Below are 26,408 nucleotides of genomic sequence, written 5' to 3' on the forward strand. Positions count from 1 at the left end.
AATTTGGCAGCGGTGGTGAGTCATTTGGACTTGCCATCGCAAGAAATTTTTTTTAACTAATTAACTTTACAGTTACAACATATATACAGATATAGTACATGAATTAAATGTGGTGCACATGCACCAAGTACAAAACATTAGACAATGACAAAAAATGTATACAATGAGTACAGAGCGTATCAGCAAATCAGAAAAATGTATATATAATATAAAAGACAAGAGTGCACATATACTGTACTTCAGAACAAATCGAAAAATGTCTTTAGCATTTTCACAAGAAATAAACATAATGGCAAAAAATCATATCGACAAGTGACATAAGTGTACTTGCATTGGAGTTCAGCAAATCGAAAAAAAATGTATAGGCCATGAACATAAATGATGTTAGCAAAAAAATGATCTTCACTATGTGACAAGAATTATGATGGGAAAGGGAAGGATTGCATCATGGTTGTAGCACTTTAGGTTGCATGCAGCTGCTCTGAAAGTCCATATCTTTGCACAGAAGTACAACACCAAGTGACATAATTTGAAGTTCTTTTCCCATCAGAATTTATCAGCGTAGGCAAGACACTGAACTGTCGTAGTAATATGCCATGTTTTCATTTTGGCAGTACATTAGGTACACCAAACAGTGGGACCATAATAACGTCTCCATCGCTCACGGTGGTGGACAGCATGTCGTGTCAACACCACGCTCTTACAAGACACACCAACGTAGAATTAGTGCAAAAACCAAATATAGTGCTCCATCCATCAGGAGGATGTACAGGACAAATGGATATTGCAGTAATTCAGGGTAGTGAGGTCAGCAGGTGAAGGACATTACGTCACATACTAGTCTCCAATAGGAATTACATTAGTAGTTTGCGGCATTCATAGCCTAGTTATTGAACATTTCTGTACCATGTATTTAGTATTACAGAATAATGTTCATAAAATTAAATTATTGGCATCATGGGTAATCGTATTACAATAAACAGCGCCAGTCTTTGGCCAGTTACAAAGCATATTTAGTATGACAGAATAATGTTCATCAGAAGTCTTCATTGAAAAAAAAGAGTCAATTATTGCCCTAGCATTAACATAATACATTGAGTTATACAAATTATTGGCACTCATTGGCCAGGTACCAAAACATGAAAAGTCATCATTGAAAACAGGAGCTAATTAATGGCATAATTAATAACATAATTCATTTAGTGACATTAGTTATTGGCACTCAGTGGCCAGCGAGTATTGAATAGTATAAAACATTGTTCATCATTCAGTATTATTCAGATCATTAATAAGTCATTATTAAAAATCAGTTAATTACAATCATAGCATTAACAATCATGGGCATTATAAGTAGTCTCATTACAATAAACAGTGGCAGTTATTAGCCAGTTACAAAGCATTATTTTATATATATATATATATTTTTTTTCATATCATTAAGAAGTCATTACTGAAGTGATATACTATTCAGAGCTGATCAGTATTATTCAGAATTCTCTTAAACTAGTAACATTATTTGGGACTGGTAATACATTTTTTTTCTTTTTGTTGTTGTTTCTGTGCTAGATAGTTAGCAATGCATTGCTTTGGGTAATTATAAGGGAAAGCAAGAAAAAAAAAGAAAAAAAATTGCTTCTGGGTTGTTCCTGTAAATGAAAAATGTGTAACGTCATTCGTCATGAGTCAGCTGTAGCAAGGTTGTGACACAAGTGGGTAAAAAAAATGCAAGTACTAGTATAGGTTTAATAAGTAACAAGTTTAGTAAGTATCATGAAAGGCTTCTCCTGGAAAAAATACAAAATGGATTATTGAGCTGAAAGAAGAAACGCATACTATGCTGAAAAGTAGTGAACTTCGAATTAACAGGTAGTGAAATGTGTATAAAAAATGTGTTCCATAGCTGTCCTTTCCAAAACCTTCAGTCATTATACTATGCAACATAACACCTGCTGTCAAAACGAACTGCAACAAATACTAAAATAACTACATAGCATAAACATAACTTCAACATTATCCTCATCTGCAAAGAAAACTTCATTATCCATATCATCATAACTCCATTATCATCATCACCTGTAAAGAAAAACTTCATTATTCATAGTAGCATATTCTTCATCATTACTCTTCATCAGCATTCATTATCATCTGCAAAAATCACTTCATTATTCATTACACAACTATTCCTTATCTCTAGCATATTTCATCACTTAAAACTAAGATGTGTAGTTCTGTCTGACAGCCTGCATCAATCGCCTTCTATTGTGAAAGAAAAAATTAGTTAAGACTGCTATTCTACGATGTGTATAGTATATTCTTGTTAATGCTTGTTAATCCTGATCCATTTACTCTTCCTCATAAAGTTATTGCATCTTCTTTCGATCATTCCGTAGGTGAAGTTCCCATTTCTGTGTAATTTATTTCCTTTACACGTTATTTTTTCTGAAAATGATGAACAAAGATTAATGTCTTGCATTTACATCATATACTCACTAAATAATGACTGGTTTATGGTGACATAATTAAGCATACAGCATAACATGACAGAAAACGTAATATGTCAAAAGCATAGACAGTGTTCAAAGGCAAAAATGTACAGAGAATATCACAATGCAGCAGCAAAAAGAAAAATGTAAAACAGTCACGATGTTGAGATATCATAAGGCAAAAAATGTCAAAGTCGACTGGTGTTTGCTATGTCTTCACCATTTCATAATGCATACGAACAAAACATGAAATAATCGTATATATATAAGAAAGAAAAAATGTGATGTTCGTTGTGTTCAGCTTGCATGTAATGTAGTTAATAGAGGCGATAATTAAAGCCTTTAATGGAGAAAAAATGTTATGAAATTAACATGTCATTAGATAACATTGCATAATTAGTCATAAAATACGTAAGTGTCTCAGGAAAAAATGTGCACAGTCTGATATATAACGACAAGAAAAGCGACCTGCTAACCTTACCTTGCCGGGCACTTGCCAAGAAAAATGCGATAATCATCAGTAGTTAACTATGTAATTATAATTGCATAAGTGGTCATAAGATGTGTAAATTCATCTGGAAAATATGCACGGTCTGATATGTAACGACAAGAAAAGCGACCTGCTAACCTTACCTTGCCGGGCACTTGCGAAGAAAAAATACGACAATCATCAGTAATTTGTCATGTGAATATAGTTGCATAAGTGGTCATAAAGATTAGTAAATGGCATCATAGCATGTTACATCATAAAGTGGTTTCATTCAATAAACTGTTTAATGTTTGAGATATGGTGATTGCCTTTCGATTTTCTGGTTCTCAAAGTTTCGACGTGTACAACATTGGGGTGAGGGATGCTGCGAATCCGATATGGACCTGCGTATAGAAGTTCAAGTTTACTGCACTTACCTTTTATTCTGCTGGATAAATAGTGTGTACGTACTAATGTCTTCTGACCAACGTGAAAGTCTCGGCGCGTACAAACCTGTTTTTGTTGTCTTCTGCGGCGCTCTGCGGCACGTTTGATGTTGTTCAGCGCAATGTCAATTATTTCGTGGTGTCTTAGCCGACGACAGGTAGGGAAGTTTACTAATTCTTTAATTTTGTTTGGTGGTTCAACGTTTTTCAGTATATCAGACGGAGATAGCATAGTGGACTCATTTGGAATCGAATTAATTACACCTTCGAATGAGAATATGTGTGTGTCCCAATCAATATGTCTTTTGTGGCAGTATATTCTACACAGTTTACCAATTTCTTTCATTAATCTTTCACAGGGGTTCGAAGAAGCATGGTACTTGGATATATAGATCGGAGAAATTTTTCTAGCTCGTAACATACGTGTCCATGTAGCAGAACGAAATTGTGATCCATTGTCAGAAATTACTTTCTTCACATGCCCTACATGAAATAGAAAATGTTTTACAAATGCTTTCGAAACAGTTTCAGCAGTAGCTTTGCGTAACGGAGTGAAAGTAACAAATTTTGAAGTGAGTTCAACAGCGACAAAGATGTAGCAATAACCTCTATTAGTTCTCGGAATTGGACCAAAAATGTCTACAGCGGCCATGTGTCTTAATTCAACAGGTACAATGGGATATAAAGGAGGAATATGTGAAGTGGTGTCTGACTTAGCTTTCTGGCAAATTTTACATGACGCTAAAACTCGTCGTATACGTTTTTCCATGTTGGTAAAATAACAGTTCTGTCTCAGTATAAGAAAACATTTTCTTGCTCCGTAATGTGTGTAACTTAAATGAGTGTACCAAATTAATTTGTTAATCAGTTCGTCAGGAATGCATAATATCCAATTGTTGCTGTCAGGATGAGAGCGGCGAATCAGAATGTCATTGCGTACAGTGTAATGGTTTCTAATCGTAACATTATTCTTATCTTGCCAGAGGTGTTTAATTTCTTTCCACACGTTGTCTTTATTTTGCCCTTGTGCCATGTCCTGTAATGACGACGAAATAAAATTTTCAAATGCTACTTGTTGGATGTACATAACGCTGAAATTTGCTTTGCAGAAGTTGGTTGCGACGTCTTGCTGATTGTTGCTGAGAGAACGGGATAGTGCGTCTGCTATAACATTTTGTGTGCCGGGAATGTGAACTATTGTAAAATTAAATTCTTGTAAATAAAGTTTCTATCTGCTTAACCTGTCGTTCGTAAATTTAGCTGAAAGTAAGAATTGTATCGCCCTGTGGTCTGTGTAAACGGTCGTGTGTCTTCCATAAAGAAAATGCCTAAATCTCGTGAAAGCCCATACAACGCATAATGTTTCAAGTTTTGTAACAGAATAATTTCGCTCAGCAGGTGACAGAATGCGACTTGCAAATGCGATGTTTTTAATTACTGTAGAACCATCTTCTTCAATTTCCTGAAAAATATGTACGCCTAAAGCGGTGTTACAACTGTCGGTGGCAACGGAAAAACTTCTGGTAAGGTCTGGGTGCGATAAAAGTGGAGCATTCAACAAAGCATGTTTCAGGTTCATGAATTCAGAATGTGCTTGCTTATCCCAAGACCAAATAGCATTTTTACCTGTTAATTGGCATAATCTAGGCGAGACTAAAGCAGAGTGATGAATGAATTTACGAAAAAAGTTAACTAATCCCAAAAAACTACGTAGTTGCTTCTTCGTCGTAGGAACAGTAATGTCACGTAGAGCTTGAAGTTTTTCCGGATCAGGCGCAATGCCTTCTGCTGAAATTACGTGCCCATGAAATTTTATAGAAGTTTTGCCAAAGTGCGATTTACTAAGATTAACTGTAAGTCCTTGAGCATGAAAAGTTTGCAACAGATGTTCAAGAATCATATTGTGTTCAGACCAGTTAGCTTCTGCGATAAGAATGTCGTCTACGTACGTCGTAATTCTGTCCTTAAGTTCTGTCGGAAGTATAGTGTTCAAACCGCGAATGAAAGCTGCAGAAGAAATAGTTAAGCCGAATGGTAATTTGCAAAACTGATAACAGTCGCCAAAACAAAGAAATGCTGTGTATTTTCTGCAATTCGGATGAAGTTGATTTTGCAGAATCCCGATTTCAAATCTAGTGTAGAATAAATAGCAGTACCATGAAATTTCTGTAGAAGTTCCTCTAGTGTCTGTGGTCGATCTGTTTCATTAATAATAATGTCATTAATGTGACGTGAATCAAGTACAAGGTGAAGTGACCCATCTTTTTTCTTAACAATATGCAGCGGGTTTATGTACGGACTAACTGCCGGTTCAATAATTCCTTGGTCGAGCATATCCTGCAACTCTTTTTTAACTTGTTCTCTATGAATATATGGAATGGGATAATGCTTTGCTTTAAATGTGTCGTGCTGTTTGACTTGAAATTCATACATAAAGCCGGACATAGTACCAGGAATTTTGTCGAAAACTGGAGCTTGCTGTAAGAGAATTTTGTGTAGTTGCGTGCGTTCGTCGTCTGTATTTGCACTGCTCTCTTTAACCTTATCAGAAATCATTTGCATTACGTCGTAATCAGCTTCGTCTGGAGTATTATAGTTATGTACGTACGTATCCGTGAACAATGTGGGATTACAGTCTATGTTACGAGATACGGAAATGACCTCTGTGCGGTTAATTGTTTGTTCTTCCGCAGATAGTGAGTGCTGAAATTCTAAAGCAAGTTGTACATTTTCATCCTTCAACATTAAATAGGAATTTTGAAAATCAATGACTGCGTTGTGTTGTACCAGAAAATTCGTACCTAAAATAACGTCTGTCGTCAATAAAGGAACAATCAAAAAATTTGAATGAAAAGTATGACCTGCAATACAAAATGATAAATGTGTCTGTAATTTAACGTCTACTCCTTTACTCGATACTGCTCCTTTCACTTTTGTTCTGCCTAATCGCAATGTCGGATAGGTATTCTCTTTGTTACACTCGTTAAAAGTTTCTTCAATTATTACTGATATAGGTGATCCGGAATCGATTACTGCTGAAAATTCCGATGAACCAATTTTAATTTCAATGACAGGGTGTGAAATAGTTTTTTGAACAACTGGTCTTTCCTGTAAAAGAGTGTCTCGGATGTCGTCGAAAGTAATAACATTTTCGTGAACAACATTTTGCGTGTCAAAAGCAGTGCTTGTATTACTGGAAGATGCGGCTTGTACAGTATCTAGTCAAATTCTATCTGACGTGTTATTATTATCAGGAGGATGTTGTGGCATTTCTACTATTTGAACAGTTCTATTACTTCTTCCAGACGTATTACGTTCTGGATGGTACCTACTGTCGGGTTCATTCATGAGAATATGTTCTTGTGAATGATTTTGCTGTTGGTAAGACCGACTGTTATTATATGTACGCTGATAATTGTCCTCATTATTTTTACGTCTGTCGTAATAGTCATTCCTATACGGTGCATTGCGATAGGAATTGAAATACTGTGTTTTCTGTACGTAGTTGTTCCTTTGCTGCCGTGCGTTACTATTTGTTGTACCAGGGACTATACGTTCACGCGGCCAAACATTAAAGTTAGGTTGACCTTGTGCATTACATTGTTGTTTAAGTATGCTAACCGGCTGGTTTTGTTGCTGTTGTTGTGAAAAACCTCTGTTGTTGCTAAAATGTGGTTCCTGTTGCTGAAAATTTTGACGATATTGATAATCAAAATTTTGTCTGCTATTAAAGTTCTGGTGATTGTCATTCCTAAAGCGTCTGTTACCTTTCCTATTAAAATTACGTGTCTGATCATAATTGCTGTACGTCTGTTGGCCTTGGTTGTTATATGAAAAATTTTTGTTTACGAAAGAATAATCTGATTGTTGCACTTCTAAGAGCTGTAACAGATCTCTGAATGCCGAAATGTTTTTTTTTTTGTCGACCCGTTAGAAGTGAAACTCTTAATGACCTTGGTAGTTTAGAAATGCATAATTGTATCAGTGCAGATTCACTGTATGGTTCACTTAGGTACTGGTTTTGTTGGACCATGTGCTCAAAAAATTGCGTGACACTAAGAAAATTTGAGTTCTCATAATTTGGCAAACTAATTAGTTGATCTTTTAATTCCGCGCTGTGTCGTCTTCGACCAGTACGCTGATAGAAAAGCATTCTGAAACTCTTCTACCGAATAGCACTGTCTCGCGATCGGTCTCATACGAGTTGTCGGTTCGCCTTCCAAAAAACTGCAAATAAATTCAAGTTTATGCGTAACGGGCCAAGTCGGTGGAAAAGCAAAGCTAAATTGTTGAATCCAATCCAGTGGGTGAATCTGTGTTCTATCGTTTTTAAATACTTTAAACTTTCTTACTGACAGGAAATGTTTGTAGATCAAAATTATCGTCTCTTTGTGATGGAACAGGATCAGGATTGTAAGAGAATCTATTGAACTGTGATTGTTCGGAATCTAAGTCCCGTACTCTCTGTAGATTACCCAAATTATACGCGCTGCGCGAGTCTGACAAATGTTCGCAAAGTGGCGTCTGCTGTGATGTATTATTAACTGAAATATTTTTCATCTCTGTTACCTCTTGCTGTAAGCTTGACAATTTTCTACGCAAGGCGTTGTTAGATGAATCGATCTCATTAATTGTCTGCTGTAAATTTTGAAATTCAGGTGTTTGATTAAATGAAACCGGTGAAGTATCGTCTGATTTGCTGTCATTATTACCTTCAATGACGTCAATACGACTGGCCAGTTCATCACATCTTTCAGTCAGTATTTTTACCTGATCATCGGTTTTAGTGTCAGTGGCATTAATCTGTTTTTGCAATTTACGTGTAGTTTCATTCAGTTTTTTTAACGTCAGCTTTGACGACATCGGAATCCTCTGTTAGTTCTAATTGTTCGAGTCTGTCGGTCACTGTTTGAAAATCGGTTGTGTATGTGTCTGTTTTCGATTTAAGATCCGAAATTTCGTCACGTAATTCTGTGTTCGACTGTTTGATGGTATTAATTTCGTCGGACACTGTGACAATATTATTGTCTACATACGTTTTTACCTTCGCAAACATTTTACGTTTGTCTTCTTGTCTCTGAGCAGTGATTGTTTCCATGACTTGACGTTTGACTTTATTTTGATCCTGAATAAATTTGCGGAAACGCGTATCACTGTTTTGTATGTGAATACTAAGACGTTCGTTAATTTGAGTGTTCTGTTGTTCGAATTTCGCGTCAATCTTTTCATCCATTGTGCGCGAAAGTTCTGCTGTCATTGCTTTAAACGCGTCGCGTAATTGTGTAGCTTTTTCAGAACATTGTTTAGCGACTGTACTAATTTCCGCTCTAAGTGTTTCTGTTGCGGCTGTTTGCATTTCCCTTAATTCTTGAGCAACAGATTTAATTTCTTCGCTACTTTTTCTTGAACAAACCTCAATTTCCTCGCGTAACTGTTCCTTAGTCTCATGACATTGTGCGGCAACGTCTCTAATTTGTTCACTAAACTGTCTGGAACTGTTGTCTAATTTATCATTTAGCTGTCTGAAACTGTTGTCTAATTTATCATTTAGCTGTTTGTTCTGTTCACTAAGTTGTTTGTGCTTGTTGTCTTGTCTTTCATTCTGTTGTTTGAAATTCTCATTAATTTGTTGTAGCAATATTGCCATAATTTGATCCAAGCCATTATTACCTACTCTATTCACTGTGCTGTTTAATGGTGGATCTGGAATTGTCTCGCTTTCTGTAACCATTTGGTTATTCTGAGATTTACAAAAAGGTTTGCCAGTCGAATGTACACTGTCGGTCACTATTTCGGAATTAAATGGATCCGTCGTACTTTCAGTTCCCTGTCCATTTTCATTAGAAAAATTTGTCTGTACGTTACTTGAATTTTCCAAACCGGGTGTGTTAAGCTGGGTATCGCTCATTACAATAGGGCGTCCCGCGTCATCAATTGTCGTCAAATTAACAGAGGAGACAATTGAGTTCGTTTGCACATCAGTAAAATAAAAATCATCATTAGTGGTTTGAACGCATTGATTGTCAGTGAACGCAGGATTGTCATCATTACTCTGCGTGTCACAATTACTATCGGTCACGTTGTTTAAGTCGGTAAATTCATTCATAATACCTCGCGATACACTAGTCACAGTCTTTCGCGGCATTTTTACAATAGTCAAAATTATTCACAAAACAAATGAGCACAATGCAAAAGCAACACACAAATACAACAGAGTAACGAATTGCCGATGATCTGAGGAAAGAAATTCACAAATTAGTAAAAGCGTTGCGCCAAATGCCAATTATATTTAAGCAAATAAGAGCAGATATCTGACCGTTTTTCAAAAGATTCTCAACGAAATACGATCCTGGACTGGGTGTCGCCAAGTGTTACCTCCCCACAAAAATTTGTAAGACTTAATAAATAATAAATGGGAGCCAGAGCCAAGTGTAACCTCCCACAAAAATTTTGAAAAACGGAAATATAATAAATGAGAGCCAAGCGTAACCTCCCTAGCAATGAATTCTACTGACAATGACAATTAAATGTTTGAAAAATCGCAATCTGACCCAATTATAAGCTCACACAAAAATAATGATGAAAGATAATTCAATGCTAATGAAACTTCTGTGACAATGAAAACTCAATTAGACCGAAATATCAGTCTTTGGCCCTGTGCAAAAAATCAGAATTAATTTCTTACCTCATTCAAACTGCATGTCAAATTTCTGCTCTTATTGTTGGCCACGGCTTGGAGGAAATGCATCGCAAGTATTTTTTTTTTTTTTAATTTAACTGAAACTTTTCTTTAAAGGAAATGGAAGGAGATCGGTCGTTCAATTAAATGGTTCTTTTGTTAGAATGGATTCAAAACAAAATTACACTCCTGGAAATTGAAATAAGAACACCGTGAATTCATTGTCCGAGGAAGGGGAAACTTTATTGACACATTTCTGGGGTCAGATACATCACATGATCACACTGACAGAACCACAGGCACATAGACACAGGCAACAGAGCATGCACAATGTCGGCACTAGTACAGTGTATATCCACCTTTCGCAGCAATGCAGGCTGCTATTCTCCCATGGAGACGATCGTAGAGATGCTGGATGTAGTCCTGTGGAACGGCTTGCCATGCCATTTCCACCTGGTGCCTCAGTTGGACCAGCGTTCGTGCTGGACGTGCAGACCGTGTGAGACGACGCTTCATCCAGTCCCAAACATGCTCAATGGGGGACAGATCCGGAGATCTTGCTGGCCAGGGTAGTTGACTTACACCTTCTAGAGCACGTTGGGTGGCACGGGATACATGCGGACGTGCATTGTCCTGTTGGAACAGCAAGTTCCCTTGCTGGTCTAGGAATGGTAGAACGATGGGTTCGATGACGGTTTGGATGTACCGTGCAATATTCAGTGTCCCCTCGACGATCACCAGTGGTGTACGGCCAGTGTAGGAGATCGCTCCCCACACCATGATGCCGGGTGTTGGCCCTGTGTGCCTCGGTCGTATGCAGTCCTGATTGTGGCGCTCACCTGCACGGCGCCAAACACGCATACGACCATCATTGGCACCAAGGCAGAAGCGACTCTCATCGCTGAAGACGACACGTCTCCATTCGTCCCTCCATTCACGCCTGTCGCGACACCACTGGAGGCGGGCTGCACGATGTTGGGGCGTGAGCGGAAGACGGCCTAACGGTGTGCGGGACCGTAGCCCAGCTTCATGGAGACGGTTGCGAATGGTCCTCGCCGATACCCCAGGAGCAACAGTGTCCCTAATTTGCTGGGAAGTGGCGGTGCGGTCCCCTACGGCACTGCGTAGGATCCTACGGTCTTGGCGTGCATCCGTGCGTCGCTGCGGTCCAGTCCCAGGTCGACGGGCACGTGCACCTTCCGCCGACCACTGGCGACAACACCGATGTACTGTGGAGACCTCACGCCCCACGTGTTGAGCAATTCGGCGGTACGTCCACCCGGCCTCCCGCATGCCCACTATACGCCCTCGCTCAAAGTCCGTCAACAGCACATACGGTTCACGTCCACGCTGTCGCGGCATGCTACCAGTGTTAAAGACTGCGATGGAGCTCCGTATGCCACGGCAAACTGGCTGACACTGACGGCGGCGGTGCACAAATGCTGCGCAGCTAGCGCCATTCGACGGCCAACACCGCGGTTCCTGGTGTGTCCGCTGTGCCGTGCGTGTGATCATTGCTTGTACAGCCCTCTCGCAGTGTCCGGAGCAAGTATGGTGTGTCTGACACACCGGTGTCAATGTGTTCTTTTTTCCATTTCCAGGAGTGTATTATTGGGGCACTTGTTGAAAATTAATTACAATAAATAAACTTTACATTATCTGATGTGCGCAATGCAGCTTGGTTACCTTAATTAACAATATACCTCATTAAGCATCTTGACCAGAGACCCATGTCGACGCCTGCGACTGCGTCCCGCTCGCGACCGTACTCGACTACTAGTGCTAACAGACTGCCATCCGCAACTGAACTGCACTGGCCTGCTACTACCGACAGACTACTGCTCGTAACACTCGCGCGGTCAAGCGCAGACTAGGAACGACAAATAGCTCTCTGGTCAGAGACTCTGCAATGCCTCGACATCGCCGCCACACAACATACGTGTTTCAAACTCGTCGTATACGTTTCTCCATGTTGGTAAAATAACAGTTCTGTCTCAGTATAAGAAAACATTTTCTGGCTCCGTAATGTGCATAACTTAAATCAGTATACCATATTAATTTGTTAACCAGTTCGTCAGGAATGCATAATAACCGATTGTTGCTGTCAGGGTGAGAGCGGCGAAACAGAGTGTCATTGCGTACAGTGTAATGGTTCCTAATCGTAACATTATTCTTATCTTGCCAAAGGTGTTTAATTTCTTTCCACACATTGTTTTTACTTTGCTCTTGTGCTATGTCCTGTAATGACGACGAAATAAAATTTTCAAATGCAGCTTGTTGAATGTACATGACGCTGAAATTTGCTTTGCAGAAGTTGGTTGCGATGTCTTGCTGATAGTTGCTGAGAGAACGAGATAGTGCGTCTGCTATAACATTTTGTGTGCCGGGAATGTGAACTATTGTAAAATTAAATTCCTGTAAATATAGCTTCCATCTGCTTAATCTGTCGTGTGTGAATTTAGCTGAAAGTAAAAATTGTATCACTCTGTGATCTGTGTGAACGGTGGTATGTCTGCCATAAAGAAAGTGCCGAAATCTCGTAAAAGCCCATACAACACATAATGTTTCGAGTTCTGTAACGGAATAAATTCGTTCAGCAGGTGACAGAATGCGACTTGCAAATGCGATGTTTTTAATTACTGTAGAGCCATCTTCTTCAATTTCCTGGAAAATATGTACGCCTAAAGCGGTGTTAGAACTGTAGGTGGCAATAGAAAAATTTCTGGTAAGATCTGGGTGCGATAAAAGTGGAGCATTCAACAAGGCTTCTTTCAGGTTCATGAATTCAGAATGTGCTTGCTTATCCCATGACCAAATAGTGTTTTTACCTGTTAATTGGCATAATCTAGGTGTGTCTAAAGCAGAGTGATGAATAAATTTACGAAAAAAGTTAATTAAGCCCAAAAAACTGCGTAGTTGTTTCTTCGTCGTAGGAACAGTAATGTCACGTAGAGCTTGAAGTTGTTCCGGATCAGGCGCAATGCCTTCTGCTGAAATTACGTGTCCAAGAAAATTTATAGAAGTTTTCCCAAAGTGCGATTTACTGAGGTTAACTGTGAGTCCTTGTGCATGAAAAGTTTGTAAAAGTCGTTCTAGAATCAGATTGTGTTCAGTCCAGCTAGCTTCTGCAATAAGAATGTCGTCTACGTACGTCGTGATTCTGTCTTTAAGTTCTGTCGGAAGTATTGTGTTCAAACCGCTGCTGAAGTAATAGTTAATCCGAACGGTAATTTACAAAATTGATAACAGTTGCCAAAACAGAGAAATGCTGTGTATTTTCTGCAATTCGGATGAAGTTGAATTTGCCAAAATCCCGATTTCAAATCTAGTGTGGAATAAAGAGCAGTACCGTGAAATTTCTGTAGAAGTTCCTCTAGTGTCTGTGGTTGATCTGTTTCATTAATAATTATGTCATTAATGTGACGCGAATCAAGTACGAGGCGAAGTGAGCCATCTTTTTTTTTTAAGAATATGTAGCGGGTTTATGTACGGACTAACTGCTGGTTCAATAATTCCTTGGTCGAGCATATCTTGCAATTCTTTTTTAACTTGTTCTCTATAAATATACGGAATGGGATAATGCTTGGCTTTAAATGTATCGTGCTGTTTGACTTGAAATTCATACATAAATCCGGACATAGAACCAGGAATGTTGTCAAAAACTGGAGCTTGCTGTAAAAGAATTTTGCGTAGTTGCGTGCGTTCGTCGTCTGTATTTGCACTGCTTTGTTTAACTTTATCAGAAATCATTTGCATTACGTCGTTATAGTTATGTACGTACGTATCTGTGAACAATGTGGAATTACAGTCTATGTTACGTAACGCAGAAATGACCTCTGTACGATTAATTGTTTGTTCTTCCGCAGATAAAGAATGCTGAAACTCTAAAGCCAATTGTACATTTTCGTCCTTCAACATTAGATAGGAATTTTGAAAATCAATAACCGCGTCGTCTTGTACAAGAAAGTTAGTACCTAAAATAACGTCTGTTGTCAATAAAGGAACAATCCAAAAATTTGAGTGAAAAGTATGACCTGCAGTACAAAATGATAAATGCGTCTGTAATTTAACGTCTACTCCTTTACTCGATACTGCTCCTTTCACTTTCGTTTTGCCTGAAGGTGATGTAGGATATGTATTCTCTTTGTTACACTCGTTAAAAGTTTCCTCATTTATAACAGACATAGGTGATCCGGAATCGATTACTGCTGAAAATTTCGATGAACCAATTTTAATTTCGATGACAGGATGTGGAATAGTTTTCTGAACAACTGGTCTTTCCTGCAAAAGAGTGTCTCTGATATCATCAAAAGTAATTTCATTTTCGTGAACAACATTCTGCGTGTCAAAAGTAGTGCTTATGTTACTGGAAGATGCGACCTGTACTGTATCTAGTCAAATTCTATCTGACGTGTTATTATTGTCTGGAGGATGCTGTGGAATTTCTACTATTTGAACTGTTCTATTACTTCTTGCAGACGTGTTACGCCCTGGATGATAGCTACTGTCGGGTTCATTCATGAGAATATGTTCTTGCGGATGATTTTGCTGTTGGTAAGATCGACTGTTATTATACGTACGCTGATAATTGTGCTCATTATTTTTACGTCTGTCTTGATAGTCATTCCTATACGGTGCATTGCGATAGGAATTGAAATACTGTCTTCTCTGTACGTAGTTATTTCCTTGCTGCCGTGCGTTACTATTTGTTGGATCTGGGACTATACGTGCACGCGGCGAAACATTAAAGCCTGGTTGACCTTGTAGACTAAGTGTAACCTCCCGCAAAATTTTGAAACACAATATTTAAATGTTAACGAGAATAGAACCTAGTGTAACCTCCCAGCAAATAAAATAATTTATTGACAATGACAATTAAATGAGAAATAGCAATCTGAGCCAAATGTAAGCTGCCCACAAAAATGAAAGTCAATTCAATAAAAATGAAATCTCAGTGACAATGAAAACGCAAATAGACCGAAATGTCGATCTTAGGCCCTGTTCTTACCTCAGTAAAATTGCATCTGCTCTTATTTTTCGCCATAGCTTGGAGGAAATGCATCGCAAAAATTCTTTGAACTTAAGTAAATTTTTGCTTTAAGGAAATGCATGGGAAATTTTCTTTCAATAAAATGTTTGTTTTGTTAAAATACTTGGTTTGAAAACAAAGTTATTATTGGGGCGATTCTTGAACAAATTAATTACTGTTAAGATAAATTACATTATCAGATGAGCGCAATGCAGCTTCATTACCTTATTTAAAAATACACCTTGTCCTGAACCTTGACCAGAGCCCCATGTCGACGCCCGCCGACTCCTCACACACAACTGCGACTGTCTCTCGCGCGCTACCACATGCTCTCGCGACTCGCTACGTACAACTGAACTCTCTCGCAACTCGACCGCAGCTGCACCTGCCGACTCCCTACATGCAACTGAACTGTCGCGCTGTCAAGCGCAGACTAGCAACGATAAATAACTCTCTGGTCAGAGATTCTGTCATGCCTCGCCATCGCTGTACTAAATACACTCCTGGAAATTGAAATAAGAACACCGTGAATTCATTGTCCCAGGAAGGGGAAACTTTATTGACACATTCCTGGGGTCAGATACGTCACATGATCACACTGACAGAACCACAGGCACATAGACACAGGCAACAGAGCATGCACAATGTCGGCACTAGTACAGTGTATATCCACCTTTCGCAGCAATGCAGGCTGCTATTCTCCCATGGAGACGATCGTAGAGATGCTGGATGTAGTCCTGTGGGACGGCTTGCCATGCCATTTCCACCTGGCGCCTCAGTTGGACCAGCGTTCGTGCTGGACGTGCAGACCGCGTGAGACGACGCTTCATCCAGTCCCAAACATGCTCAATGGGGGACAGATCCGGAGATCTTGCTGGCCAGGGTAGTTGACTTACACCTTCTAGAGCACGTTGGGTGGCACGGGATACATGCGGACGTGCATTGTCCTGTTGGAACAGCAAGTTCCCTTGCCGGTCTAGGAATGGTAGAACGATGGGTTCGATGACGGTTTGGATGTACCGTGCACTATTCAATGTCCCCTCGACGATCACCAGTGGTGTACGGCCAGTGTAGGAGATCGCTCCCCACACCATGATGCCGGGTGTTGGCCCTGTGTGCCTCGGTCGTATGCAGTCCTGATTGTGGCGCTCACCTGCACGGCGCCAAACACGCATACGACCATCATTGGCACCAAGGCAGAAGCGACTCTCATCGCTGAAGACGACACGTCTCCATTCGTCCCTCCATTCACGCCTGTCGCGACACCACTGGAGGCGGGCTGCACGATGTTGGGGCGTGAGCGGAAGACGGCCTAACGGTGTGCGGGACCGTAGCCCAGCTTCATGGAGACGGTTGCGAATGGTCCTCGCCGATACCCCAGGAGCAACAGTGTCCCTAATTTGCTGGGAAGTGGCAGTGCGGTCCCCTACGGCACTGCGTAGGATCCTACGGTCTTGGCGTGCATCCGTGCGTCGCTGCGGTCCGGTCCCAGGTCGACGGGCACGTGCACCTTCCGCCGACCACTGGCGACAACATCGATGTACTGTGGAGACCTCACGCCCCACGTGTTGAGCAATTCGGCGGTACGTCCACCCGGCCTCCCGCATGCCCACTATACGCCCTCGCTCAAAGTCCGTCAACTGCACATACGGTTCACGTCCACGCTGTCGCGGCATGGTACCAGTGTTAAAGACTGCGATGGAGCTCCGTATGCCACGGCAAACTGGCTGACACTGACGGCGGCGGTGCACAAATGCTGCGCAGCTAGCGCCATTCGACGGCCAACACCGCGGTTCCTGGTGTGTCCGCTGTGCCGTGCGTGTGATCATTGCTTGTACAGCCCTCTCGCAGTGTCCGGAGCAAGTATGGTGTGTCTGACACACCGGTGTCAATGTGTTCTTTTTTCCATTTCCAGGAGTGTACATACGCGTTTCAAGGTTCAGGGCACTCTCTTGTGCTAGGGGTGCGAAACTGCCCCTAAAGGCGGAAGAATCAGCAATGATCAACACCACGAGGATGCAGAAGGCAATGGAAACCATTGAATTAAAGACACTTAACGTGTATCCACACGACATGTAGCCTGTAATGTGTATCATGGCGATCTCTCCTTTGGCAGAAGATACTGGAATAGCCCTTATTCGGATCGCCGGGAGGGGCTCCCAAAGGGGAGAAAAAGATTGAATAACCAGCGAATGGATAACCGGGAGTCGGGGCGTGGAATGTCAGAAGCTTGAACGTTGTAGGGACGTTAGAAAATCTGAAAAGGGAAATACAAAGGCTCAATCTAGATATGGTAGCGGTCAATGAAGTGAAATAGAAAGAAGACAAGTATTTCTGGTCAGATGAGTATAGAGTAATATCAACAGCAACAGAAATGGTATAATAGGAATAGGATTCGTTATGAACAGGAATGTAGGGCAGAGAGTGTGTTACTGTGAACAGTTCAGTTATAGGGTTGTTCTTATGAGAATCGGCAGCAAACCAACACCGACAACTACAGTTCAGGTATACATGCCGACGTCACAAGCTGAAGATGAAGTATATGAGAACGTCGAAAGGGTAATACAGAACGTAAAGGGAGGTGAAAATCTAATAGTCATGGGGGACTAGAATGCAGTTGTGAGGGAAGGAGTAGAAGAATCAGTTACAGGGAAACTGAGTTCTGTAATGAATTTCAGCTAGTAATAGCGAATGCTCTGTTCAAGAATCGCAAGAAGAGCAGGTATACTTGGAAAAGGCTAAAAGATACGGGAAGATTTCGCTTAGATTTCGTCACGGTCAGGCAGAGATTCCGAAAACATACTGGATTGTAAGGCGTCCCCAGGAGCAGATATAGACTCAGATCATGTAGTAGTAGTGATGAAGAGTAGGCTGAAGTTTACGAAATTAGTCAGCAAGAATCAATGAGCAAAGTAGTGAGATACGGAAATACTAAGGAATGGCGAGATACGGTTAAAGTTCTCTAATGCAATAAAGAATAGCTCAATAGGCGGTGCAGTAGAAGAAGAATGGACGTCTATAAAAAGGGCAATGATAGAAGTGGGAAAGAAAAACATGGGGACAAAGAAGGTAACCGCGAAGAAACCATGAGTAACAGAAGAAATACTTCAGTTGATCGACGAAAGAAGTACAAAAATAACTAGGGAAATTCATGAACACAGAAATACTAGTCGATGAGGAATGAAAAATATTAACAGCAGGGAAGCTACGACGAAATGGCTGCATGAAAAATGTGAAGAAATCGAAAAAGAAATGGTTATCCGAAGGACTGACTCAGCATACAGGAAAGTCAAAACAACCTTCAGCGAAGTTAAAAGCAAGAATGACAACATTCGGAATGCAATAGGAATCCCACTGTTAAATGCAGAGGACAGAGCGGATTGGTGAAAAGAAGTCACTGAAGGCCACTATCAGGTGGAAGATTTGTCTCTTGTGATGGAAGAACAAATAGCAGTCGATTTAGAAGAGACAGGGGATCCAGTATTAGAATCAGAATTTAAAAGAGCTTTGGAGGACTTAAGATCGAGTAAGGCGGAATGTATAGATAAAACTCCACCAGAATTCCTAAAAGTCATTTGTGGAAGTGGCGACAAAACGATTATTCACGTTGGCGTGTAAAATCGTTGAGTCTGATGACATACCATCTGACTTGCGGAAAAAATCAGTTTGACTTTAAGAAAGGTAAAGACACCAGAGAGGCAGTGCTGACGTTGTGGTTGATAATGGAAGCAACACCAATGAAATAAAAAGACACTTTTACAGGATTTGTCGACCTGGAAAAAGCGTTCGGCAATGTCAAATGGCGCAAGATGTTCTAAATTCTGAGGAAAACACCGATCAGCTATAGGGAGAGACGGGTAATATATAATATGTGCAAGAGCCAAGAGGGAGTAATTGAAGTAGACGACCAGGAACGAAGTGCTCGTATTAAAAGGGTGTAAGACAGAGATGTAGTCTTTTCCCGCCCCTGTTCAATCTGCACACCGAAGAAACAATGATGGAAATAAAAGAAAAAATTCACGAATGGGATTAAAATTCAAAGTGAAAAGATATCAATGATAAGGTTCGCTGATGACATTGTTATCCTGAGTGAAAGTGAAAAAGAATTACATGAGCTGCTGAATGGAATGAACAGTCTGATGAGTGTAGATTATGGATTGAGAATAAATCGAAGGAAGACGTAAGTAATAAGATGTAGCAGAAATGAGAAAAGCGAGAAACTTAACATCAAGATTGATGGTTGCGAGATAGATGAGGTTAAGGAACTCTACTACCTACGCAGCAACCTCTGACGGACGGAGCAAGAAGGACATCAGAAGCAGACTAACACTGGTAAGAAGGGCATTCTTAGCCAAGAGAAGTCTCCTTGTATCAAACATAGTCCTTAATTTGGGGAAGACATTTCTGAGTATGTGCGTTTGGAGCACATTGTAGTGAAACAGGGACTGGGGGAAAACTGGGACAGGAGAGATTTGAAGCATTTGAGATGTGGTGCTACAGACGGCTGTTGAAAACTAGGTGGACTGATAAGGTAAGCAACGAGGAGGTTCTGCGCAGAATCGGAGAGAAAAGGAACATGTGGAAAACACTGATAAGGAGAAGGTTCACGATGATAGGAGATGCGTTAGTGCATCGGTGCATAACTTCCATGGTACTAGAGGGAGCTGTAGAGGTTAAAAACTGTAGAAGACGACAGAGATTGGAATACATCCAGAAAATAATTGAGGATGTAGGTTACAAGTGCTACTCTGAGATGAAGAGGTTGGTACAGGAGAGGAAATCGTGGCGGGCCGCATGAGACCAATCAGAAGACTGATGACTCAAAAAAAATTAAATTAAATAAAAATAAAATAAAAATAAAAATAAAATAACTCAGTTGATAGGAAAACTCTAGACAAAGTGATCAGAGAATTTGGCATCAAATCTAAATTGGCAAACCTTATTCGTGAAACGCTCACAGACACCAAATCAAAAGTAAAGTTTCACGGTGAAATATCGAAGGCATTCAAAATAAAAACAGGCGTAAGGCAAGGTGATGGCCTGTCTCCACCCCTCTTTAACTGCGTACTAGAGAAAATAGTGAGAGAATGGAAAAAAAACTAAAAGAAGAGAAGCTATCACCAATCAGGCTGGGAACTAAAAACAATGGTATTGTAATTCACTGTTTAGTGTTTGCGGGTGATTTTTCCATTCCTTCTGAGAACCTAACAAATGCTCGAATACAAATCAGTCTCTTAGAAGTAATAGCCAACAAAGCAGGTTTAAGAATATCTGTAGAAAAACAAAATTTATGACAAATATAAAAAATGCTCCAGAATCCCTAGAAACAGATATTGGCCAGATAAAGAGGGTAAATAAATTTAAATATTTGAGAGAAGTTACCCAAGAAAATGGCTTAGAAAAATTCGCTATAGAAGAAAGAGTACATAAAATGGAGAGAGCTTATGGAATAACTAGGAATGTCTACAACATAAAGTGTCTGTCTAAAAATTTGAAGATACAGCACTACAACAGAGTAGTAAAATCAGAATGTCTTTATGCAAGTGAATGTTTAGTACTGAGCTACAAATTACACAAACTTGAAGTCCTAGAAAGAAAAATCATTCGAAAAATACTTTTAGCACCAAAAAATACAGAGGTATGGAAATTAAGAAGGAACATAGAAAGCATAAATGAAACACTACGAAAGAGACGACTGCCATTTTTTGTACACTTATACAGAATGAACAGCAACAGGTTAACCAAACATATCTTTAAATATGTGATCGGATTTTTAAATATCTTTGGGACAAGAAGTCAACAATAGCCTGGATTAAAGAAGTTAGGAAAGATTTGGAAAGAAACAACATAAGTGAAAAAGGTGCGACAGAAAGAGAGATTTTCAAGAGGAAAGTGTTAAAAATAGAATGATCTCAAGCCAAGAGGGAGAAGAAGACAGGGTCAAAATGGTCCGAGGAGAGAAGAAGGATACATAGTGAAAAGATGAAAGAATACTGGAGGAAAAAGAAAGAACAACAAAGAAGGAAGCATTGAAATTGGTGCATGGTCCGTAGATGACCCAAATTAAGAAAGAAAGAAGAAGAATAAAAATAAAATAAAAAATAAAAGTCCTCATTTCTTTCTACTTTCTTTGGTTTACTCTCACTAAATATTGTGAAGGGAGCATAGCACAAAAAAAGAGATATAGTGGAGTTCGTTATGACATGTTTTATTTTAATGGGCAACACACTAGTCGCATTATAATTTAAGTACTTATTATTGCCTATTGGCATACAGAACCATCAGAAGTGGTGTTAGTGATGAATTTAATAGCAAATTTGGTGACCGCTTAATAGTCGAAGTGGAGAAATTCTGCTACCTTGGAAGCAAAATAACACATGACGGACAAAGAAGGGATGTTGTAAGAAACAGACTAGCAAAGGAAAAGAGGGCATTGCTCGCTAAAGGAAGTTCGCCGCTATCAAACATAGGCATGAATTTGAGAAAGAAATTTTTGAGAAAGTACATCTGGCGCATAGAATTGTGTGGAAGAAAACTATGAAAGAAGTGAACCGAAATGTCTGAGATGTGCTATTAAAGAAATTACAGAAAAGTAAGTGGACTACTAATTCTATGCGCCAGACGCACTTCCCCAGAAATTTATTTCTCAAATTAAGGTCCTCTACAGAAGCGACGAGGAAAGAAATATGTAGAAAATATTGCCTACAAGTAGAGATAAGATGACATGTATGAAAAACTGAGAGAATTACTACCAATGTAATAGAGGGCGTCATGGAGAGCAAAAATTGTAGGGGCAAACAGAGACTGGAATACATCCAACAAATGATTGACGACTCTGGGTGTAAGTCGTGGGGATCATTCGGAACTTCGCGTTTCATCACTAAATACACCATTGCTCTATCAAACATTAACGAAACTTGTGTTGCGAACATTTGTCATAAATTATATCTATGACCCTTGGTCGTAGATGTTTGGGACAATATCTGTGAAACAAAATTACTGAAAATGAACGTGGTTTGAGTCACTGATTATCGAACGCTTCCGACTGAAAAAATGGCTCTGAGCACTATGGGACTTAACATCTAGGGTCATCAGTCCCCTAGAACTTAGAACTACTTAAACCTAACTAACCTAAGGACAGCACACAACACCCAGCCATCCGACTGAAATTAGGACAAACTGGAGCACAGCATATAGGCAAAGTGCTTCTGTGAGGCGACAGGAGCTTCTACAAGTGAAGTGGCACTTGAAGTGAGTGTCGAGGAAGGACACGTTCCAGAAGAGGAAGCCACGTGTGTCCCACATACGCTGGTGCGCGCTTGTTCGCTCGAGAGTCGACGACAAACGCTGTCATGGCACTTCTCACTTAGACGCCCTCAGAATTACGCTTTCGGCCATTCCAGAAAAACATTCATATCGACATTGGGACATAGTCGATGTTCGTCGCTGCTCTCTGGGCTGTCTTATGTCTATTTCTTCTAGCTTCAAATTTATTAAAATCGACGTAAATAGTTACTGTATACGCTTTTAACTAAATAGTGCATCTATATTTTACTTGCCACAAGAATAAAACAACAGAAAAGGACCATAAGAACAATAACTGAAAAGAATAATGCGGTTCATCGAAGAAAATCTATTAAGAGAGTATGGATTCCTAAGCGCATCCCCTGAGCACATCCACCAAACCAGAATACAGATGAAGAAAAAACATTAATAGGGTCTAATTATAACATTAACATGTCTATTTAGGCTCATAGAACAAGAATTATATTTACCCTAAACAGAGTGAGAATCATCAAGTCTAAAATACCAGAGGAATAAAACTACGGTATAATAAATTGCCCGTGGAAATAAAAGAAAGAACTGAAATCAAGGTGTTTAACAAGGTAGTTGAAACATATCTTTCAAATAGTACATGCTATACAACACAGGGAACGTAAGTAGCAAAAAGCAGGAACCGATAAAAATTAAGAAATAAACATATCTATTTTTTCAAATATTCTTTCAGGGTGTAACGCACGTTACTACAATAATGCATTTCCTAGATCTGTGAAGGAAAATAGTAACCATAATTCATCTTCTCGAGCTCAAAATTATCTTCATTATGAAGGGACGCAGACTCAGTTTTCAGCCAGATGGAGGGACAAGGATAACTTCATGGTCCCGATATTATCCTAAAAAGATGAGTTTATGGTGCGTGCGGTAGGAGTATAATGTGAATTAGCAGCATGACATTAGTTTAGGAAGTAACTGAACAACTATTTTTTTCCGTCTTAAACTTACTGAAACTAGCTACACACTCACTTTTCGTAATTTTTCAGTTTTTACGAACCCATTTTTTCTTACGCTACACATATGATTTTTCCACTTCGCCTCATATTTTAAACATAATAGGAAAAACAATAGTGTAGTTTTCACGTGTTTCACGCTCAGTACAGTGTTTATATTTATTCATTTGCTTTCTGTGTAGGTTGTGAGTATTGTAAGTTTGTGAATGCAGGTTGTGCATGGCCTTTGAGTGGTTGTAAATTAGAGAAGACGATACGTTAGATGTTCAGCTATATATGTACGGGGGAATGGGGAAGAGAGAGTTGGGGGGAGGGGGGGAGAGGAGAGGTGGTGGAAATACAGATTACAGAGAGCGCAACGGTGTGTGTGTGTGGGAGGGGGGGGGGGGGGGAGGAGGGACATAGTAGTGAGTGGGTTATGTAAGCAAACGTGTAGTCGTACGTCTTTTCTTAATAGTATATCAACTGCTCTATCAATTTACAAAAATTGTGGTTTGCTGTCTTGGTCGGACAGTTTGCGAGTGTGCCGACCGGAGAGGCCGAGCGGTTCTAGGCGCTACAGTCTGAAGCCGCGCGACCGCTGCGGTCGCAGGTTCGAATCTGATGACCTCAGAAATTAAGTCACATAGTGCTCAGAGCCATTTGAACCATTTGTTTGCGAGTGTCGGTCCTTTTCTGTTACGGTTTTGTAAATGTGGTACTTTTCTTGTAGGATAAGAAGTTTGTTTATCCCTATGATTTTCATGTCTGTGTCTCTGGTAGCAGTTGTGCGTTGGTGTTGGTGTAAATGTTCGGCAAAAGTTGCACGGTTTGGTCTATATTTCCATGCTTTTTGTGTCTGGTGTCAGATATTCTACTGGATTATCCTACTTATCTCCCATCACACATAATACATTTTAGTTGGTAGATTCTTGATTTCCGGTGTAGATTAGTTTTTAGTTTTTTCTATTGCTTTTGAAAACTATTTTTGAACTTATTTGTTAGTTCTGTGAGCAATTTTTATGCCAAGATGTTTTTTGACTTCCTTCTATTCCAGTTCCTGCGTTTTGTATATTTGTGTTGCTGATTGCTGGGTTCTGTTTTCTGATTTTATTGCTCAGTTTTCTATGTATTTAATTGTCGTGGCTATTTGTAATATAGTACCCATTTCTCACTCTCTCTTTTTCTTTTAAAGGGAACGTGGCCAAACAAATTTGTGATAATATGTTTTGTATAGTGGGTAGTAACTGCCCTTTCTTCTCCACTATGAGGCTGCTGCACTGAAAACAGGGCACTCAGCACCGAAGATGAAGAGCGTTCTGGCAGGCCAACACAAATCACAGTTTCGCAATCTGTGGATGCTATTCATTCCATGATCTTAGAGTCGAAGGCTAACCATTAAAAAGATAACATAGAGCCTGGGCATATCCTGAGAACGTGTGGATCATATTGTTCATGAGGTTTTGGACACGAGAAACCTCTCAGACAAATGCGTTTCCAAATGTCTCAGTGCAGACCAAAAACGTGAACGAGTGGTTGCTTCACAATCTATTTTGGTCCAATTTCACTGGGACCCTGTGGAATTTTTGGATCCTCTCGTCGGCATGGATGAAAAACGGATGTACACTTATGACCCAAAGCCGAAAGAACAGTGCAAATAATGGAGACACAGTGGGTCTCCAAGTCCCAATAAGTTCAAAACAGGAAGATTAGCAGATAATTTGGTCACAATACGCCAGTCACTACTCTTGATGAACTGTGGTATCGTGTTGAAGCTGCATGGGCAGCTGTATCTGTACACACAATCCAAGCTCTGTTTGACTCAATGCCCAGGCGTATCAAGGTCTTTATTACGGCCAGAGGGGGTTGTTCTGGGTACTGATTTCTCAGGATCTAGGCATCCAAATTGCGTGAAAATATAATCACATGTCAGTTCTAGTATAATATATTTGTCCAATGAATACCCGTTTATCATCTCCATTTTTTCTTGGTATACTAATTTTAATGGCCAGTAGTGTATTTCTTGATACCGGGATTTTTTCCCTTTGTTGTACATGTCACTTCACTGTCCCAGTTTATGTCATAGGTAAAGGCTCACACGGGTGCCACCTGCAGCTCTCCAAAGCGGCCAGTCAGCTATTTCTCGGTTACAGGCATTCTAATATTTTTGCCGGGGTTCTTATGCATCTAATGCCGACCGGAGGAGTTGTACAGAGAACGCTGTCCGGCTTTGCGGGCAATGGATTCAGTGTGAGTCGTGCGTTACATATTCTCAGGCATGCGGAGGCCGTGAATCAGAGATTTTATTTGTGAGAGGTGACCCCTAGCTGGCGAGTGGGAAAGGCTACACGTGTGGGGCGGTCTTCCGCTTCTGCATTGCGCGTGCACGCTTTGCATCGGCCATGAATTACGCATGAGGGAAGAGAGCTCTCATAAGTACGCGGCCATACGCTCGACATAGGTATTAAGGTCACGGCTCCTGACATGCTCATACGGTGTCCTTACAAAGCAACGCCGACAAGAAAAACCAGCGACATCCGTCTTTCCCTCTCTCTACAGGTCAGCCGCTTGGTTCCCCTCCATACTTTGTTCACTATAAAAAAATCCTAATGTAAACATTGCGCCATGTACTCTTACGCGTTTGCTGGAATCTCACGATATTTCGTTTCACAAGGAGCGGAAGGCAAGCTGTCTCTCGTAGAGTCAAGTACGACAGTAAGAATAGGTTTTACGCTGTGCTTGGATGCACATGGACTGAGCGATAATATGGGACAATAACTTTACCGGCGCATTTACCTTGGACAATATTAGCTAGCCAGCTAGTCCAACTAATCTGCAGTGATGTGAGCAGTTTCGGCTACGACATAAAAAGAGACGAACACAGAAACAATACAACTTCGAATGTTATTTAATCCTTAAAGAGAATGAAATAATATTCGGCAAAACTCTAATAATACGGTGCGGTTCTCAGTGGACTAGATGGAAAACTTAATATGCTCTAGTCCTTTGCTAACATAGAATTGTAATCAAAAGCA

Source organism: Schistocerca piceifrons, chromosome 1 (assembly GCF_021461385.2).
Source record: "Schistocerca piceifrons isolate TAMUIC-IGC-003096 chromosome 1, iqSchPice1.1, whole genome shotgun sequence".
In the NCBI taxonomy this organism is placed as follows: Eukaryota; Metazoa; Arthropoda; class Insecta; order Orthoptera; family Acrididae; genus Schistocerca; species Schistocerca piceifrons.